This window comes from Salvelinus alpinus, chromosome 15, assembly GCF_045679555.1.
Source record: "Salvelinus alpinus chromosome 15, SLU_Salpinus.1, whole genome shotgun sequence".
NCBI classification, from domain to species: Eukaryota; Metazoa; Chordata; class Actinopteri; order Salmoniformes; family Salmonidae; genus Salvelinus; species Salvelinus alpinus.
In genome coordinates this window covers 46,161,139-46,170,427 of record NC_092100.1, presented here as the reverse complement: position 1 = coordinate 46,170,427, position 9,289 = coordinate 46,161,139, and positions in this window count along the sequence as shown.

Below are 9,289 nucleotides of genomic sequence, written 5' to 3'. Positions count from 1 at the left end.
GCTTGTTTGGAGAACACACATTTCTCAGCCTTGACGTATAGGTCATGCTCCAGCAGCCTCCCAAGGACCCTGCGCACCAGGGAAACATGCGCGGCGCGTGTAGCAGAATAGATCAGGATGTCATCAATATACACTACCACACCCTGCCCGTGCATGTCCCTGAGAATCTCATCTACAAAGGATTGGAAAACGGCTGGAGCATTCTTTAACCCATACGGCATGACGAGGTACTCATAGTGGCCTGATGTGGTACTAAACGCTGTTTTCCACTCGTCTCCCTCCCGAATACGCACCAGATTATACGCGCTCCTAAGATCCAGTTTTGTGAAAAACCGTGCTCCGTGGAATGATTCCACCGCCGTAGCGATGAGAGGTAGCGGATAACTAAATCCCACTGTGATTGAATTTAGACCTCGATAATCAATGCACGGACGCAGACCTCCCTCCTTTTTTCTCACAAAAAAGAAACTCGAGGAGACGGGTGACATGGAGGGCCGAATGAACCCCTGTCTCAGAGCTTCCGTGACATATGTCTCCATAGCCAACGTCTCCTCCTGTGACAAGGGGTACACATGACTCCTGGGAAGTGCAGCGTTCACCTGGAGGTTTATCACGCAATCCCACCGTCGATGAGGTGGTAATTTAGTCGCTTTCTTTTTACTAAAAGCGATAGCCAAATCGGCATATTCTGGGGGAATGCGCACAGTGGAAACCTGGTCTGGACTCTCCACCGAGGTGGCACCGATGGAAACTCCCACACACCTACCTGAACACTCCTCTGACCACCCCTGAAGAGCTCCCTGTCTCCAGGAAATGAGGGGATTGTGAATGGCTAGCCAAGGAACCCCCAACACCACTGGAAACCCAGGTGAATCAATAAGGTAGAAACTAATCTGCTCCCTATGATCCCCCTGTGTTACCATGTCCAGCGGAATCGTGGCCTCCCTGATCAGCCCTGACCCTAGCGGTCGGCTATCTAAGGAGTGCACAGGGAAAGGAGGGTCTATCTGCACCAACGGAATACCCAACTTACGGGCTAGACCGCGATCCATAAAACTCCCAGCTGCGCCTGAGTCTACGAGCGCCTTATGCTGGAGAGAAGGGAAAAACGCAGGGAAAAAAATAACCAAAAACATGTGACCGACAGGAAGCTCTGGGTGAGTCTTGTGCCTACTCACCTGGGGTGATCGAGGAGTATTCCGCCTGCCATCTCCACTCCCAGAGGCGCTCCTCCAACACCGGTCTGAAGTGTGTCCTCTCCTGCCACAATAGGTGCAAGAAAAGCCACCTCCTCTGGCCCCCCTAGATGCAGCCCCTCCCAACTCCATCGGGGTTGAAGCGGGAGGACTGGGAGGTGGAACTGACAGGACCCCCTCTGAACGCCCGCGGGCAGCTAGCAGGTTGTCCAGTCGTATAGACATGTCAATTAACTCATCGAGAGAGAGCGTAGTGTCTCGACAAGCTAGCTCCCGACGGACGTCCTCCCGAAGGCTACATCGATAATGGTCCATCAGGGCCCTGTCATTCCACCCCGCGCTAGCAGCCAAGGTCCGGAACTCCAAAGCGAAGTCTTGCGCACTCCTCGTCTCCTGTCTGAGGTGGAACAGTCGCTCACCCACCGCTCGGCCCTCCTGAGGGTGGTCAAATACGGCCCGAAAGCGGCGAGTGAGTTGTCTCGAACCGAGTCTGGGCCGTTCCAGACCGCATTAGCCCATTCCAGGGCTCTACCCGTCAGACAGGAGATGAGGAGGCTAACACTCTCCTCTCCAGAGGGAGTCGGACGAACAGTGGCCAAGTAGAGCTCCAACTGGAGCAAAAACCCCTGGCACCCAGCCACCGCTCCATCGTACTCCCTTGGGAGCGCAAGACGCAATGCGCCCGAACCTGATGCTGCCGTTGATGGAGAAGGTTGCGCCGTCTGGGAAGGAGCTGGGGTTGTAGTCGGGATACCACTCCTCTCCCATCGTTCCATCCTCTCCATCATCATGTCCATTGCCGTCCCTATCCGATGGAGAACGGTGGTGTGATGATGGACACGCTCCTCAATCGATGGGAGAGGGGTGGTTGCTGCCTCTGCTGACTCCATATTTCAGGTGCGGGCTTCTGTAACAATTCCAGTGGTGGAAATAAGAGTCAGGTGCAGAGAGCAGGAATTTCTTCAACGAGTGGAATTTATTTCCTTACAGTAATCACCTAACAAACCGGTGACGCCACACTAAACACTGGGCGCGTAAAGAGAAATGTCCAAAGTCAATTGACTCACAAAAATCCACAAATACACACCACAAACACGAAACAGAAAAACAAGCCCGCACAAAAGGGAGCGGGCAAACTGGGTTTAAATAACCCCTAATCTAAACACACAACAGGTGAAACAAATTAGACCAACTAAACGGAAAACAGAAAAGGGGATCGGTGGCAGCTAGTAGACCGGAGACGACGACCGCCGAGCGCCGCCCGAACGGGAAGAGGCACCATCCTCGGCGGGACTCGTAACAATCTGGGAGGGGAAGGGACTTTGTTGAGGGCCAGGATCTGATCGGCAGGTTTTCTGTACACTTTTCTGGTACACATATTTTTTAAATAACTTTGGTAACACTTATCCTCAAGCATACATATGTAGGATCTTAATTTGATCACCCTGTTTGCAGGACAACTTTTATGCAATGCAGGACATTTTTAACTTGTAGTGTATTTGAGGTTTGAAAAGGCTTTCCACTTTGAAATGTCAGACTTGATTTTCCCTTTGTGAAAAATGTATCAACCCCGACAAAAATGTCAATTAATTATAATCCACATAACAATTCACATTTCCTGTTACTGCGGGATTATTTTCCTGCTGTAGCAAACAAACTCAAATTAAGATCCTAAATCTATACATCTATAATGCCTTTAAAACACACAGCACTGTGCCTCTTTTATTGTTACATCTAGGCAAACCTGCAGCTTCACAGTCAACGTTTAAGGGTCTGGCAAGGCTAGGGTGCAAGGAGTAAAAGCCTTATTCAACCAGAAGTATAGTATGTATCATTTTATTTGAAATAACTATTAAAATGTACTGTATATCTGTGATTCAACAATTAAATAACGGTCTTGCGCACCTTTTAAGCAAGCTTAATACATGTATCCAGAACTCTGGCTGTGAATTGTAGTGGTTACAAGGGCTGACATGATATCACGCCCTGACCATAGAGAGCCTTTTATTCTCTATGTTGGTTAGGTCAGGGTGTGACTAGGGTGGGTTATCTAGGTTGTTTTATGTCTATGTTGGCCTGGTATGGTTCCCAATCAGAGGCAGCTGTTTATCATTGTCTCTGATTGGGGATCATATATAGGCAGCCACTTCCCCACTGTTTTTTTGTGGGATCTTGTTTTGAGTTAGTGCATGTAGCACCTCTGATGTTACGGTTAGTTGTTTGTTTCCTTTTGTAAGTTTCACTGAATAAAATATGTGGAACTCAGAGCACGGTGCGCCTTGGTCCGTCTCTCCACACAGCTGTGACACATGTTGTTTAAAAACATATGTGGTAGCTGTGCCTTGTTTGTTTACATCGTTGATATTCAAGTAAGCAGATTTCTGGAACACTGGTAGAAGCTTGGAATAATGTGTACACTTGATCTTCCTTCGCTAAAGCATTATTTCTGTTTATGTTTAGATGAAACAGGTGGAAATGGCAGAGCTCCATATATGGCTGTGGCTGCCAAGAAGGTGGTCATTGAAGTAAAGGGCATGCCAGGTGGGATAGAGTTAAAAAAGCCCTCTCATTATGGCATGGCTCAACTATCTACCATTTTGGAGGCAGGCTGTTGCATCAAGTTCACAATTAGTAAGATGCAATGCTCTCTACAATGTTTCAATGCAGAATTGTTATGTCTTGATCATTGAGATGAACAACATTCACATGTACAGTACAGGCAGTAACTTGACCCATTACTTTAGACAATCAGGACATTCCCTTTGAACAGATACCCATTGTGGCCACTGCTCTCATTAAAGGTCAACGGTGGCCTTTACTATATATGGCCATCCACCACCTGTTATTGTTTTTTTATGGGCCAATGTGTCTGCTGATTTTTTTAGAATATCTGTTTGCAGCTGGGGGTGGTTCTGGGCCTAGAGCTGGACATGGAGATGGGAGTGGAGCTGGGCCTGGAGATGGGAGTGATGCTGGGTCTGGGCCTTTAACTGGAGGTTGGGCTGAGGTTGGAGCTGGAGGTTGGGCTGAGGCTGGAGGTTGGGCTGCACCAGAACCTGTGTCTAATTCCCTGGAGGATGGAAATAATATATGCATGTACACTGAGTATACAAAACATTAAGAACACCTGCTCTTTCCATGACATAGACTAACCAGATGAATCCAGGTGAAAGCTATGGTCCCTTATTGATTTCACTTGTTAAATCCACTTAGATCAATATCGATGAAGGGGAGGAGATCAGTTAAAGAAGGGTTTCTAAGCCTTGAGACTGTGGGAAGCATTGGAATCAACATGGGCCAGCATCCCTGTGGAACACTTTTGACACGTCGAGTCAAATCAAATCAAATTGTATCTGTCACATACGCCGAATACAACAGGTGTAGACCTTACCGTGAAATGTTTACTTACAAGCCCTTAACCAACAATGCAGTTTCATGAAAATAGAGTTAAGAAAATGTATTTAATATATAAACTAAAATTTAAAAAAGTAATACAATAAAATAACAACAACGAGGCTATATAGGTACCATGTAGGTACCATGCCCTGATTAATTTAGGATGGTGTTCCTAATGTTTGGAATACTCAGTGTACAGTTTGCCCCTATATAAGTCACACGCACAGACAGATAGACATTCATTCCTCAACCACTTTTATCTTCTGAATCACTGTCCTTTTCTACATCTGTGCTGACTGAGCCATCACCAGCCTACATTGAAAATGCTTGCTCGAGCTTTAATATGTTCTGCAATTTATTTCAGAGCAGCACAGAGGCAACAAGGTGAGAGTGTTGGCTTGGCCTCACACTGCCCAAGAGAAGCAACGGCCTCTTTAAAAAGCCCCAGCTCTTGCTGATAATACAATAGACCATTGTGTAGGTCTGCACAGCAATGGTTTGTCCATCTGAAAAACAATTTTAAGAAATGGTCATGAAAATCTTTAGTTTGATAGAAATCTTTCATATATTTCAAAATGCCTGGGTGAATGAGACTTATATAACAACAGCAGTGATATGCCAGGGTGGGATGGCATAGTACCTGCATACTTCCTGACCAGGCTACAATAGAAAGAGTGCTCCAGGACCAGCCAAAATTGCTGCACAGTGTTTTTAGACACCAGGGTACAATCCGGTTTCTTTTCTCCATGGCCTTCAATCTTTTCTTCAGACTGAAAGGGTCAGGTGACAGGAGGAGGTGGTGATAAGAGTATAAAGTAACAGGAACTAGCCAAGAGATGGTGGGACCAGGATACAGGACACAGTAGGGTATAGGAACGTGGCAGTCATGACTGGTAGGGCTAAGCCAGACAGAAAGGGGTGTTTAGAGACGGGATAAAACCTTAGGTCAGAGATGTAGCAACTACTTATGCGACTCCCTGTTGCTCTGCGAAAGTTGCCACATATCTCTCCTGCCAGGTAAGGAACAGCGTCCTCTTGTCTGTGAGGGTCTCCTTCATCTGACGGGTCCAAACTCCCACATCCAACTGTGTGCTGCCTATGACATAATCAGGGGCCTAATTAAATCTATTGCAGAACAAAATAAACCACACTGGCAGTTGTGATGAGTTCTACGTGTGAAATGCTTACAAGTTAGAGCAAATATCTTATTGACAATGTTAGGAATTTTTTTTTAAAAGTCAGTGAAACCACAGCTAGGATTTTTTCATCAAATCAATCAAACGTATTTTATAAAACCCTTTTTACATCAGCAGTTGTAAAACAGCATCACAGGGCTCTTTACAGAAACCCAGCCTAAAACCCCAAAGAGCAAGCAATGCAGAGGCAGAAACAAAATACAAGCGGTTCATGGCGTGCATGCTTGTCAGATAGATAACCAAAATAGCATGTAGCACACAAAAACACATTCAAACGTTCATAGATGACCAGCAGGGTCAGGTGAAGACCATAATGGCTATAGAGGGTGCAAAACATTTAAAAACTGTAGGGACAGATGGCTTCTATGTTTTAGGAGGTCAAGGTTTATGGGTGGGGTGGGTTGTGGGGGCTAGTACCTTTCTGTTCACCTTTCCACCCACGGGCCAGACTACACTCAATCATAGGACTGACAGAAGAGAGAAGTCTTCAGTCAAGACATGAAGGTTGAGACCGAGTCTGATTCTCTCACATCAGCAAACCATTGCATAAAGAGGAGCTCTGTGGGAGAAAGCCTCACCTCAAGCTACTGAAGTCCTGCTTCCAATTCATCTGATTGAATTAGCAGAAAATTACATATAAATAAAAATGATGAGCAAAACACATGGAATCTAACCTGGAACGCTGTTAAGCCGCACCATATTACGCTGCATCGGCAAGATAGAACAGACGCATCCGATAAGACAAGGGGTGGCAGTCTGTGTATCTTTGTAAACAGCTGGTGCACAAAATCGAATAGTAAGGAAGTCTCGAGGTTTCGCTCACCTGATGTAGAGTATCTCATGATAAGCTGTAGACCACACTATTTACCAAGAGAGTTTTAATCTCTATTCTTCGTAGCTGGACTAAGATTGAATCCTACTACACGGGCTCTGATGCTCGTCGGATGTGGCAGGGCTTGCAAACTATTACAGAAAACAAAGGGAAGCACAGCCGCAAGTTGCCCAGTGACACGAGCCTACCAGATGGGCTAAATTACTTCTATGCTCGATTCAAGGCACGCAACACTGAAGCATGCATGAGAGCATCAGCTGTTCCGGACGACTGTGTGATAACGCTCTCCGTAGCTGATGTGAGTAAGACCTTTAACTTCTCTGGGATATGTGGGACGCTAACGTCCCATCTCAACAACAGCCAGTGAAATTGCGGGGCGCCAAATTCAAAACAACAGAAATCTCATAATTAAAATTCCTCAAACATACAAGTATTATACACCATTTTAAAGATAAACTTCTCATTAATCCAGCCACAGTGTCTGATTTCAAAAAGGCTTTACGGCGAAAGCACACCTTGCGATGATGTTAGGTCAGCGCCAAGTCACAGAAAAACATACAGCCATTTTCCAAAGAAGGAGAGGTGTCACAAAACTCAGAAATAGCGTTAAAATGAATCACTAACCTTTGATGATCTTCACCGGATGGCACTCCCAGGACTCCATGTTAGACAATAAAATGTTCGATAAAGTTCATCTTTATGTCCAAAAACCTAATTTGAAATTGGTGTGTTATGTTCAGAAATGCATTGTCTCAAACTGTAACGACTCTCGTCGTTGGTTGAAGGAGAGGAGGACCAAATTGCAGCGTGGTATGTATCCATATTTATTCAAACACTTATTAAACACGAACAAAAACAATAAACAAAACGAAACCAACGACGCTACAGTCCTGAACATGTGAATCTAGAAAACAAAGAACGCAACGAACAGGAACCATCACCCACAAACAAACAGTGAGAACAGCCTACCTAAATATGGTTCCCAATCAGAGACAACGTAAAACACCTGCCTCTGATCATATCAGGCTAGTTAGACAACCCTAAACCAATGAAAACACATAACATGGAGTATACCCACCCAGCTCACGTCCTGACCAACTAAACAAAGACTAAACAAAGGAAATAAGGTCAGGAACGTGACACAAACAAACATCCGGTGAAAGTGCAGAGAGCCACATCAAATTACAGAAATACTCATCATAAACATTGATAAAAGATACAAGTGTTAAACACACAATTAAAGATCAACTTCTCCTTAATGCAACCGCTGTGTCAGATTTCAAAAAGGCTTTACGGCGAAAGCACACCTTGTGATTATGTTTGGTCAGCGACAAGTCACAGAAAAACATACAGCCATTTTCCAAAGAAGGAGAGGTGTCACAAAACTAGTTGTCTTAGCGTTATAAATATTCCCTAACCTTTGATGATCTTCATCGGAATGCACTCCCAGGAATCCCAGTTCCACAATAAATGTTTGTTTAGTTCGATAAAGTCCATAATTTATGTCCAAATACCTCCTTTTTGTTTGCGCGTTTAGCCCAGTAATCCAAATGCTCAATGCGCGATCACTTAGTTCAGACAAAAAGTCAAAAATGCTATATTACAGTTCGTAGAAACATGTCAAACGATGTATAGAATCAATCTTTAGGATGTTTTGATCATAAATCTTCAATAATGTTTCAACCGGACAATTCCTTTGTCTTTAGAAATGAAAAGGAACGCAGTTAACTCTCACGGCTGCGCACCTGACTTAGCTCATGGCATTCTGCCAGACCCCTGACTCAAACAGCTCTTATTTGCTCCCCCTTCACAGTAGAAGCCTGAAACAAGGTTCTAAAAACTGTTGACATCTAGTGGAAATCTTAGGAAGTGCAATATGACCCCATAGGGGGTCATTCATATATATTGGATAGGTAATGACTTGAAAAACTACAAACCTCAGATTTCCCACTTCCTGGTTGGAATTTTTCTCAGGTTTTTGCCTGCCATATGAGTTCTGTTATAGTCACAGATATCATTCAAACAGTTTTAGAAACTTCAGAGTGTTTTCTATCCAAATCTACTAATTATATGCATATTATAGCTTTTGGGCCTGAGTAGCAGGCAGTTTACTCTGGGCACCTTATTCATCCAAGCTACTCAATACTGCCCCCGTTCCCAAAGAAGTTTTAAACAGGTCAACATTCACAAGGCGGCAGGGCCAGAAGGATTACCAGGATGTGTACTCCGAGCATGCAGTGATCTACTGGCAAGTGTCTTCACTTACATTTTCAACCTGTCCCTGACTGAGTCTATAATACCAACAAGTTTCAAGCAGACCACCATAGTCCCTGTGCCCAAGAACACTCAGGTAACCTGCCTAAATGACTTCCGACCCGTAGCACTCACATCTGTAGCCATGAAGTGCTTTGAAAGGATGGTTATGGCTCACATCAACACCATTATCCCATAACACCTAGATCCACTCCACTTTTCATACCGCCCCAAAAGATCCACAAATGATGCAATCTCTATTGCACTCCACACTGCCCTTTCCCACCTGGACATAAGGAACACCTATGTGAGAATGCTATTCATTAGCTACAGCTCAGTGTTCAACACCATAGTGCCCTCAAAGCTCATCACGAAGCTAAGGACCCTGGGACTAAACTCCCTCTGCAACTGGATCC